We start from the raw sequence: 12,529 nt of genomic DNA, 5'->3' as shown, positions 1-12,529 counted from the left end.
AGGAAGGAAGTTTTTGTGGCAAATGCAGTCCACAAGGCCTTACCGGAAAGGGGCACTGTGGAGATTGGTTAAGTCCCTGGACTTTTAAGAACTTTCCATGACTGCATTTCAATTCTTGCTCAGAGGTTACCAGCTTTGGGTAAGTCACTATTCCTTTCTGGACCTCAATGTCTTTACCTATACCATGTAGACTATGATAGCCCACCCACCCACAGTGGACTTAATGTTAAAATAAGACACTATATTAACTGCTTATCACAATATCTAGTATATATTAAGAACCAAATAAATGGAACCTATTGATGTTGTTTTAAACTGAAACATCTTCCCAGTCAGTCTGTCTTACATTTTCCCTTTGTAAGTTGTAAGACCTTTGCCCCTCCAGCATTGTGCTGGGATCAGAGAAGAAAATATCAGACAAAGGCCATTTCTCTTACATTGACAAACCAATGCAGAAGAGAGGAGTTAAGAAAATAACCCAAGGAAACCTCTCCACAGGAGATTCCCAACTCAGTTTGGGGGTCTTATGGATGTTCAGAACACATCTCAAAGTTGAAGTTGTGAGGATTTGGCTTTCTTGAATCAAAGAGAAACTCAAAACTGTTTAGCATTCAGAAACCAGCTCCAGCTGTTTCCTCTTGGAACAAGTTATTCACCTTCTCCTTCTGTTATCTTGATGGCCTTTGTCCCACTTTGATGGTGTGTCTGTTAGTCTGGGTCATGTCTCCTCTGTATCCTGCACAATGCCAGAACACTGCTGGAATTCATTAAAAGTTGCAACAACCGGGACCCTGGTCATTTGAAAATTCTAAAAATTTGAACATACTTATTCAACTTTGCTTTTCCTTTATTTATAGAAAGAAGCAATGCTAAAGATAGTGCAGAGTCATTCATTCATTCACACATTCATTAAGTCATTACACAAAATGAGCCTCAGCTGGAACAAAGCTTCCCAACACTGACATAGCATCATGGAGTTTGCTAAATGTCTCACATGTTTAAATTTCACAATGTTACTCTTTAAGTCTCACTAATTGTTGTAAGACAGGCAATGAGGATAGGGCGTTTATTACACCATCACTCCTGCCATGCCTGACACATAACAGATGCCTAATATGTACACATATATGTATGTGCATGTATATATATTTGTCTCAACTAACAATGGAAAAATCAGCTAAATTCTCTAAGTCTCAGTTTTCATGTCTATAAAAGGAAAATACAGTAATAACGTCTCCCTCTCAGGACCATTCTGAAAATTCAGTAAGAATTTACAGGACATTCTAAGAACTGCGCCTTGCTTTCCACAAATCAAAACACTCCAGAGAAAATAAGAACTTTGAAAGAAGGTAGATCAAATTATTTACTAATGTGTAGGCCATGAAATCAACCCATGATGGGTATAAGCAAGAAAATGCCAAGTAACTAAAAATACAGAATTGTTCCAAATCAGTTTAGTAATCTAATGGAAGGTAAAAACCTAACCACAGAAAGGATATGTAAAAATAGGTTGGAAGTGTTCTTCAGTGGGAGTACAGAGAACTCATTACACTTGCTCTGCGCAGGAAAGAACATTCTCTGGCCTAAAAATATCATCTGTCTTGTTGTAGTTGCTGGAGTATGCCAGTTATGGAGATGGATACTCAGGGTCTATTAAACTGAAGCAATTAAGTATTTGCATCATATAGACTCATCTGCCTTGTTTCAATCCTGTGCTGATCAGGCATACTTTCTGCTAATTTATCTTTCTACTTATCTGGTCCATCGGGAGAGAATGTATTGCCCAGGCTGACATAAAACTCAATTTACGTTAGATTTATATTTCTCAGTGTAAATTAGTACATTGTTATACTGGTTTTAGTCATAGGTCTCTTCTGAGTTTCCTTAGCGTGAACCAGCATTCCTAAATCTGATAAACTCCGAAACACTTTTAACAATGAGTATCTGAGACAGGCAAACCAAAGAACAGTCCTCAAATGGATTTGGACCTACAAAGGTTGTGGCACCCCATGGGGACTTGTATGACCAGGCAGCTGACCTTTGCCAACTGAGCTCCTCTGATGTCTTTACTTTTAAACTCCATACCACCTAATGGGTGGTTGTTATATTTCCCATGTCTGTAGTTCACTTTTTCTTGCTGTCCTATCAGGGAGAAATCTCATTCAATAGGAAATAAAGCTGTTTACCTAAGATTATATAGCCAGAAATTCTGCTCTGGAAGGGGGAGTCTAGGAACATGACTGGCTTTCAGGAGTTCAGAAATGAAAAAGAAAAGGGAGCTTTGAAAGGTGTTGTTTCTCCCTTTACTAAGTTACAAGATGTGAATAAGAAGTCTGTTTGATATGAAGAGTGAGTAGATACTTGAATTTTTTCCATCTAATTCTGGATTTTTTCCTACTGTTATCCAATTCAGAATTAAAGAGAAAAAGAACTTGAATATCTATCCAATGATTATAAGCTCCATTTCTTACCATATTTTTTCTTCTCTTTCCAACAATGCATTTCTATTGAGGGCAGAAAAAGATGGGGCTTCATTGTATCAAATGAGCCAGATGACATGATTATTTATATAAAAAAATCCCAAGTAATTGAAAAATAGCTATTAGAATTAGTACATGAATTAAGCAAGATTTCAGGATAAAAGAGTAATCCAAAAATCAATTGAATTTTTATGCACTACAACAAAAATGGAATTTAAAATAAAACAATTATATTTACAATAGCGTCAGTTAAAGAAAAATTGAGAATACTTTCAATAAGAGTTATGTAGGAGCTATGCACGGAAACCTACACAACATTGCTGAGGGTAATTAAAGAACACCTATAATAAGATATAAACAAGATATAACATGTTCATGCATTGGAAAACTCAATATTGTTAAGATGTCAATTCTCCCCAAATAATTCCAGCAGATTGTTTCATAGAAGTTGACAAGCCGATTCTAAAATTTACAAAGGATCAGGAATATACAATATAATCTTGAAAAAGAATAGAGTTGCAAGACTTACACTACATAATTTCAAAACTTACTATAATATTGTAGTAATTAGGATGGTACAATGATAAAATTAGGATTAGCATATGGGTCAGTGGAACAGAATAAAGAACCTAAGCCATTCCAACAAAGGCAACAGAGGAATCCAATGTAGAAGACAGAGACAGACAGATATTTTCCCCCAAGGAATGGTGCTGGTATAATAAGGAATTCATTTAAAAAAAAAAAAGAACATCAATTCCTACTTCACACTATACACAGAACTGAACTTATGAAGAATCACAGACCTAAACATAAGAGCAAAAATACAATAAAGCTTTTATAAGGAAACATAGGAGAATATCTTCAAGACTTGCAGGTGAACAAAGGTCTTTTAGACAGCAACAAGAAAGAAATAACCATAAAAGATGAAAATGATCAATTATATATCATCATTTAATACTTCTATACAGGGGTACCTGGGTGGCAAAGTCGGTTAAGCATCCAACTATTGGACTCTTGGTTTCAGTTCAGGTCGTGATCTCAGGGTTGTGAAATTAAGCCCTGAGTCAGGGTCCAGGCTCAGCTGGGAATCTGCTTGAGATTCTCAATCTCTCTCCCTCTGTTCCTCCCCACTGCCCCCTGCCCTGTGTGCATACGCTCTCTCTAAAATAAATAAATCTTTAAAAAAATAAAAATAAAATTTCTGCACATCACCAGATTTCATTATAAAAATAAATAGGTAATCCAATAAAAATGGGTAAAAATGGGCAAAAATTATAAATAGATATTTTATGAAAGAAAATATACAATTGGCCAATAAGCACAGGAAGAAGTTCTCAACGACATTAGTAATCAAGGACTGAAAATTAAAAACACTAAGATACTATTATAAATCCACTAGAATGGTTAAAGTCAGAAAGAGTGACAACATCAAAGGCTGGTGATGTTGCAGAGCAAGTGGAATTGTCATATATATTTTTATGGGAATATAAATGGTACAGTTATTTAAAAGAAAGTCTAGCATTTTCTTTTAAAAGTAAACATATCCCCATACCTACCTTCTGACTCAGCAATTCCATCTCTAAGTATATACTCAAGAGAAATGAAAACCTATGTTCACAAAATGACTTCTACGAGAATTTTCCTGAGAGCCTTAGTCCTAAAATCCCCAAACTGGAAGCAGTTCATATGTCTATCAAGTAGGAGAATGGATAAACAAACTGGTACTCACTTACCAGTAAAATGGAATGAATTATCATGCAACAATATGGATGATTCTCAAGAACACCTTTCTGCATGAAGAAAGCTTTACACAAAAGAGCATATACTGTGTAAACTCATTCATATGAAATTATAATGACAGCAAACAAATCTAGAGAGAAAAATAATGAAGACATTGGTTGTTTCTACAAAGGGATTGCCTGGTAAGTGGCACGAGAGAACTTTCCAAGGGATAATACAATACTTTAATCCGGGTAAGGGTTTTTTGATTACAGAGGTATATAAAATCGTGCACTTTGTTGTATGTACATTTTACATCAAAATTATAAATAAATATCAAACTCTAGATAATGATATGCATGCTGAAGCATTTAGGTGGAAGCATATAGATATCTGTAATTTATTTTGAAATGCACCAAAAATAAGACAGATTAATGGATGGGAAAAAGGATGGACAGGTATTTGATAAAGCAAGTATGATAATATGTTAATGGTGCAATCTAGGTGTTAGGTATATGGGTATTTACTGAAAATCCTTTCACGCTTACTATATGCTTAAAATTTTTCATTAACAAAATGTTGGGGAAAAGTAAGCACTAGCCTAGATGCCTGCTTGCAGAGTAAAGTCCAAACCTCTTAGCATGATGTATAACCCTAAATGAGCTAAACTGGATTCAGTCCAGGTTTTCGCAGGTGGTGGTACTGTGGTTGTTAGAAGAAAGATCCATTCATTCATAGTAGCACAAGTAACTGGTGTGTGTGCGTGGTAATGGGGATGGAGGCATGGAGGCAGGGTAGGGGAGCTTTAAGCATAGTTACAGTATCCAAAGATAGGATATAATACACAGTAAGGACAAAGTTTTGGAACTGAGGATCCTGTCTCTTCTCTTTCTCTTCCTGTTTCTTCTCTTTCTTTTCTGAGTCATTCTTGCTCTTCCCAGGCTGGTTGGTTGGTTGGTTGATTTGTTTCTTTGTTTGGCTTTAGACCCATTTTTCTCCCTCTCCAACCTATTCCTCTGCTTACTCATCATCCTCCATAGACTCCTGTGACTTCTAGGAATGAGGTCAACTCTGACCCTGAAGTTCTGTGACCTTCTAGCTCGAGAACAAACCAACAGTGATTCCCTTCTACCACCCTCACATCCCCTGCATTACTCCCCATTCAAGGCATCTTCCTGTTTTGCATCAACTAATTTCTTCCAGGGACACAATGATCACCACCCCAGCCTGCTCCAATGCCTTGCCTGGAAGACAAAATCCTCTCATCTCGAGGGTCCCACATTTACATTCTCTACCCAGTGATACCAAGTCTAATTTTGTTAGCTAAGATTTTTGGTATCATTAATTTTACCTCAAGGAACAACATTTTGTGTGGAGAATATTTATGAAAATGAGGAAATAACCATTAAGTGCAGCTTCTTAGGAACAAGGAAACATAGTTTAGACACTGGGAGATGTGCAGATGCTGTATCAGTACTACTGACTCTCCTAGGCATTGACTCACTTGTGGCTTTTGCTTTTTTAAGGCTGTACTGACTCATGATATCTCTGTTCTGCCTTCTTCCAGAATGCTTAACTCTCCTTGGGTCACATATTTTAAAATATCAGGGAGGAAATGTAATTGGTTCATTTATCTCTGTCTCCCTACTGTCTCTGAACAAGTCTAAGAAAGGCATACTTACGATTTAAATACAAAAATGGCATTGAGTTATTACTTATATCTAGGTGGAGAGATTAATCGTAAGCAATGGAAAGTGAATCACTGAGAAAATTGACTATATATTGGTTGGTATGTATATGACAAATGCCGAAGAACACTACTAGACTGATAAATGGCATCCTAGTACAATGCCTACTAAATATTTTCACCTTGGGGCACCTGGATAGCTCAGTTGTTTAAGGATATGCCTTTGGTTCAGGTCATTATCTCAGAGTCCTGGGATTGAGCCCCGTGTCAGACCCTCCTCAGTGAGGAGTCTGCTTTTCCCTCTCCCTCTCTCCCTCCCCCGACTCATGTGTACACTCTCTCTCTCTCTCTCTCCCTTGTATAATAAATACAATTCTTAAAAAATAAAATAAAATAAACATCTTCACCTCAACACAATGAAAAAATGCCTTGAAGTTTAATCAAGACACTTCTAATTATTGGAACTTCAACTCTCCTGAATCATAGACCCTGGAAATACAGATTGTTAGTTAGCACTGCAAAGTAAAATTGTCCTATAAACTACATATTTTTCAAAGTATTTGCATTATAAGATTAAAAAAAAAAAATGATAGTCACTAACTGGCCAAACAGACATCTGCATACAGAATAACCAAGGCAAAACACTGAAGACTTGAGTCCTTTCAGGAGTAAGATAGGAGAATAACCTGCTTTTTGAAGCTTGATCCACAGGATACTGAGTCCTCTATAGCATCAGAGTAGTGTATATGGGTATTTCAATACAGCATTAAAAATATTATTCTCCCTACTCATCTCTTAAACATTACATTCTAACCAAACTGAATTCTCTAAGCATGTTGTGTTTGCTCCACCCACACATTTAACCAAGGCTCTTTGCTCTGCAGTGAAATAGTACTCCACCACCTCCTCACTTCCTGATAAAATACTTCTCACCTCCCTTTCTCTCTCCACCAGTATTGTACCTGGGTCTTTCATACCTAGTAGGTTTTCATCTCCCACTTCTTGCAGGAAATGCATAGGGTCAGCTTCATCTGTACTCCCTACAGTTCTTAGCACAATGACTACCACACAGTAGACAATCAATGAGTATATTAGCCAAATAATAATGTCTCATATTTACGTGCTATTTTGAAGATTCTCTTAAGTAGAATTACCCAAATTAGGTCTGGCAATATGGGCTTCACTCTTTTCTGTCTTTATTGCCAGTAATTATTGAGTTAAAAAAAAAATCCCTTTTTATATGCCTGTATTTAGGTTGAGGAAATAAATTCCAATAACCTAACAACTAATGGCCAAATAGCTCTCAGGAGGTTGAGTTATACAATTTGTGGGAAATATCATCTCCTCTCATTTATCTTAGCTGAATGTAATCGTTCAGGTTGCTTACCTGCTGCCTACAGACATTTTTGTTTTTCTTGAGAATGAGTTCATGATTATGGTAGGATGGGAATTTGGAGAGGGGAAGTGTAAAGACTGGGTAGGGCTCAGTAATTTTGGATGTCTGCACTCTAATAATGTCCATGAAAGTGCTTTGAGCTGTTTAAAATACTAACTGTATCATTATATTTCTGTCTCAGCTTTCAGTATAGACCTAGAGTTAAAGCATTCAAAAGGTATCTCTTTTCTTTTTAAAGGTCTCCAGGATCTATTTAATTCTAACTCCAATAATAGCACAATTTCATTATTGAATATCCTTTGCCATCAAGCACTTCCTCATTTTTACTTTAACTTATTTTTGCTGCAACCTAGACATTTGCATGTCTCTTTTCAAATCTGAATCTTAGTTCTGCAAGGCTTGAAGCTAGTTGTTTATGTATAAAATGCCTTCCCTTGCTTCCTGCCATCTTCTTCCCATCATTTTTTTCTGGTTAGGTCACACTTAAGTTTAAAATTCAGCAGAAGTGTCTAAGTCTCCAAAAAGCCTATCCTAATCTTTCAGAGCCATATTAATGTGCCGTGCCTACTGTTGCACACTTTCTCATGACATCTATCTAAAGCATACACTCTAATATCATTCTCATTTCCCCCATTATCCATCAGTCCCTTAAAAACAGGTTTCATGTCTTATATATCTTTGTATCCCGAGGGCATGGAAGACAACCAAATGATTGCTTTTTGAAGGCATGATGGATACTAGAAGCATAGCCCAGCCCCTAGTCCAGGAAAATGGGCAAGCAGAGATAAAGGGTAGAGCATTATGTCCCTGAAATTCAGGAAAAGTTTCTAGTTCCAGCAAGAAACCCAGAACCAGGTTAAAAAAATAATCCAGGGGGTGCCTGGGTGGCTCAGTCAGTTAAGCATCCAACTCTTGATTTCTGCTCAGGTCATGATCTCAGGGTTGTGAGATCGAGCCCAGCGTCCGGCTCTGCCTTGGGTGTGGAGCCTGCTTAAGATTTTCTCTCTCCCTCTGCCCCAACACCTGCCCTCTCTCTCTCAAAAAAGAAAAAAAAAAAATCCGTTTATGCCAATACCCATTCATGATTAAAATAAATATAAATTCCTTAGCAAATTAGAAATACAAGGGAACTACCTCAATTTGATAAAGAGCATCTACAAACATCCTACAGCTAATATCATATGCAGTGATGAAAGATTGGCATCAAGATGAGGATGTCCACTCTCACCATTCTTATACAACACAGTACTGGTAATTCTAGCCACTGCAATCAAGCAAGGAAAAAAAAAAGGCCTGCATATTTGTTTAAAAGGAAGAAATAAAACTATCCTTATTTGCAGATGATTGTCTATTTTGAAAAGCCCAAGGAATCTACAAAAACTTCTAGAACAAATAAATGCAACAAACAAAAACAAATCACAATAAATCACATTGTTATATACTAACAATGAACATACAGAAACCAAAATTTAAAACATAATACCATTTGCAATCATTTCAAAGAAGATGAAATACTTTGGTTTAAACATGCTTCATTGAGAAAAATGCTAGGGAGTGATTCAGATTGTCCCATTTGGGGTCATGTGTCCATCTCTGAATCAAACCTATGAGTAGAAAATTGAGGTATATGATTGGTTCAGTCTTGGTCACATGCCTACAGTGTGAACAAGACTGAGAGATACTAGGATTGACAGCTTTTAATAGAACTATATTATTGGGATAGCAGATGTTTCCTCAAAATAACAGGAATACTCTTCTCAGACACTACCTAATGAACAAAATGATAAATATTGACTAATTCACTACTCCTAAATGTCCAACATCACCCCTATACCTGACTCTCATTTCTCCAAGACTTGGAGCATCAGATATTAGCCCCAGAAATTAGTGGGTAGAAACTAAGCAGATGGGGCTGGCCCTGACAGAGATTTGTACTGGCACTATGAGGCCATGAAATATTCCATTAGGCAAATGAGGTTGGAAAGAAATTCGTCTGGTTGCTGAATGTGACTGAAAGATTTGGAAAACAATTGGTTTATATTTTGTTCAGCATTTCTATCAGTTGGCTCATTTCTTATAGGCAACAGGAAAGAATTCTTGGTAATCTAAGCAAAATGGAATTACTGGGAAGTCTATCTAGAAATTTACCATTCTTGTGGATATCTGGAGGTTCACATCTAGAATTCAAGGATGAATCCTGCTGCAATGGCTAGCCATCAGGAGTATAGCAGTTGTCCAGAATTAGGAATAGTCTCATGGGAATTTTGCATCTGTAATTCCTGGCTTCTGACTCTTCTTACCATCCTGGAGTCAAGTGCTCAGATACAAAATCCTAAGAGCAAATGTCTAGTTGGTTGAGTTTCAATCTTATGTTTATTCTGTGTGTTAGGGAGGGGAGAAGGGTATCTAGCCTCTTGAGCTTGTCCAGAGAGAGACAGTCATCCTGAATTATCCTCTGTATTAATTTTCTATTGCTGTGTGAAAAGTTTCTACAACTCTGCAGCTTAAAACAACGTCCAGTTCTGTAGGTTTGAAGTCTCTGCAGGCTCACTGGGTTTTCGATTCAGGGTCCCTCAAGGCCAAAATCAAGCTGTTGCCAGGCTGTGCTCTTATCTGGGGGTCTCTGGGAAGAATCTGCTTCCAAGCTCATTTAGGCTGTTGGCAGACTTCTGGTTCCTTGAATTTGGATGTATGAGGTCACCATTTTCTTGATGTCTCTAAGCTAGGGGTCACTTTCAGCTCTGAGAGACTACTCTCCAGCCCTTACATGTGCTCACCTCCATTTTCAGGCCAGCACAGACACATTCAATTCTTCTCACACTTTCAATCTTTTGACTTTTTGACCAAATGTAGAGGGTAGCAGAAGGTAACTTTTAAAGGAATCCTGTGATTAAAATAGGCCCACCTAGATTATTTTCCTATTTTAAAATCCATAGATTAGTACCTTAATTATATCATCAAAAAACCTATTGCCATCTAAAGTAACATAATCATGATCATTGCACCCAGGGGGGCAATCTAGAATTCTGCCCACCACATACTCAAAATGGATACAATGGTGATGAGAAGAAGCTGCCAAAGAATACTGAATTTCTTTTAGGAAGGAAGATTTCCTGAACAGTCAAAGCAAACAAGCAATTAAAGACATTAATATCTACCACAGTGTCTAAACTTCATTTATAAAAGGGCAGTGTGTTTTTGATTGATGTACAGAAACATAAACATGCAGGGACGCCTGGGTGGCTAAGATGGTTAAGTGTCTGCCTTCAGCTCAGGTCCTGATCCCAGGGTCCTGAGATTGAGCCCCACATCGGGCTCCCAGCTCAGCAGGCAGTCTGCTTCTCCCTCTGCCTCTGCCTCTCTCCCCTGCTCATGCTCTCTCTCTCTGTCTCTGTCAAATGAATAAATAAAATCTTAAAAAAAAAGAAATAGAAACATGTAAGTATGTGTTTTACAACAATAATAAGAAAATACACACTAATAAGCACTATTCTTTTGTTGGTATGCAAAGTGATTTAACCCATGAGAAGCCCAAGGGACTTACTTGGTGGTGATGTAATGGACCAGTGAACAAGGAATCAGGTAACCTGGATTCAATTCTCTGCTCTAATAGTAATGCACTCTATAACCCTGAATAAATCACTGGCTTTCTCTAGGACTATTTCTTGAACTTTAAGAGAAGTGGAAAATGGTAAAGCCACTTTGGAAGACAGTTTGGCAGTTTCTTACAAAACTAAATATACTATTACCATATGATCTGGCTATTATGCTCCTTGGTATTTACCTAAATGAGTTGAAAACATATCCACATAAAACCTGCACTGGGAAGTTTATAGAAGTTTTATTCATAACTGCCCAAATCGGAAGCAAACAAGATGCCCTCAACAGGTGAACGAATAAACAAGCTATGATATGGCCATCCAGTAGAATATTAATCAGCAATAAAAAGAAATAAGCTAGCAAGCCACAAAAAGACATGGAGGAAACCTAAATGGATTTGGCTAAATGAAAGAAGCCAATCTGAAAAGTCTGCACACTATATGATTCCAACTGTATGATATGATATTTCAGGGAAAAACAACAACAACAATATGGAGACCATAAAGAGATCAGAGACTACCAGGGTCCAGAGGGAAGGATGACTAAGTAAAGCACAGAGGATTTTTAGGGTAATGAAACTATTCTGAATGATACTGAAATGATGGATATGTTTATTAAAATCCATAGAATGTACACCACCAAGAGTGAAACCTTAATATAAACTAGGAACTTTAGTTAGTGAATGTGTCAATATTGGCTCATCAGTTATAAAAAGTGTACCATATTAATGCAAGATGTTAACAACAGACAAAACTGGAGGTACTGGGGAGGGAATATATGGGAATTCTCTGTACTTCCCACTCCTTTTTTTCCTGTAAACCTAAACCTACTAAAAAATTAAGTCTATAAAAAATATTAAAAAGTCTAAAAAATTAATAAAAATGTGAATTAAAATAATAAGAGAATTGGGCTAAATTTCCTCTGAATATTTCCAACTCTAACACCACATTATGCTGAAAAGCTCTTATGCTTTATAACTTAGGTGTAGGGTGCTCTGTGTTTCACCTATTAAATTAAATTATAGGGGTACCTGGCTGGCTCAGTCAGTAGAGCATGGGACTCTTGACTCTGGGGTTGTGAGTTCAAGACCCACCTTAGGGGGAGAGGTTACTTAAAAATATTTAAATAAATGAATATATACATACATACATAAAATACATATATAACTAGCTAATACTAAAGAGGTTACAGTGAAATTGGTACATACACAATTCTGGCACTAGTGTAAATTTTTATATATCTTTGGGAAACACGTCTGTGCAATGAACCAAATCTATAAAACCATTGTTACAGACTGTTAGGAATTCACTTCTGGGAACATATCTAAAGAAATGAGTCAATTAGGGGTGCCTGGGTGGCTCAGTTGGTGAAGCGTCTGCCTTCGGTTCAGGTCACGATCTCAGGGTCCTGGGATCGATCCCTGCACCGGGCTCCCTGCTCAGCAGGGAGCCTGTTTCTCCCTCTCCTTCTGCTGCTCCCCCTTCTTGTGCTTTCTCGCTCTCTGTCAAATAAATAAATAAAATCATAAAAAAAAAAAAAAGAAATGAGTCAATTATATAAATTATGCATTTGTTGAAAGATGTTCATTGTGTCATTATTTATAAGAAAGGAAATATGAATATGACATAAAAGTCTCCTAAATGGAAA

Source organism: Halichoerus grypus, chromosome 14, assembly GCF_964656455.1.
Source record: "Halichoerus grypus chromosome 14, mHalGry1.hap1.1, whole genome shotgun sequence".
Lineage (NCBI taxonomy): Eukaryota > Metazoa > Chordata > Mammalia > Carnivora > Phocidae > Halichoerus > Halichoerus grypus.
The sequence above is the reverse complement of the archived record's forward strand: the minus strand, read 5'-3'. Positions refer to the sequence as shown.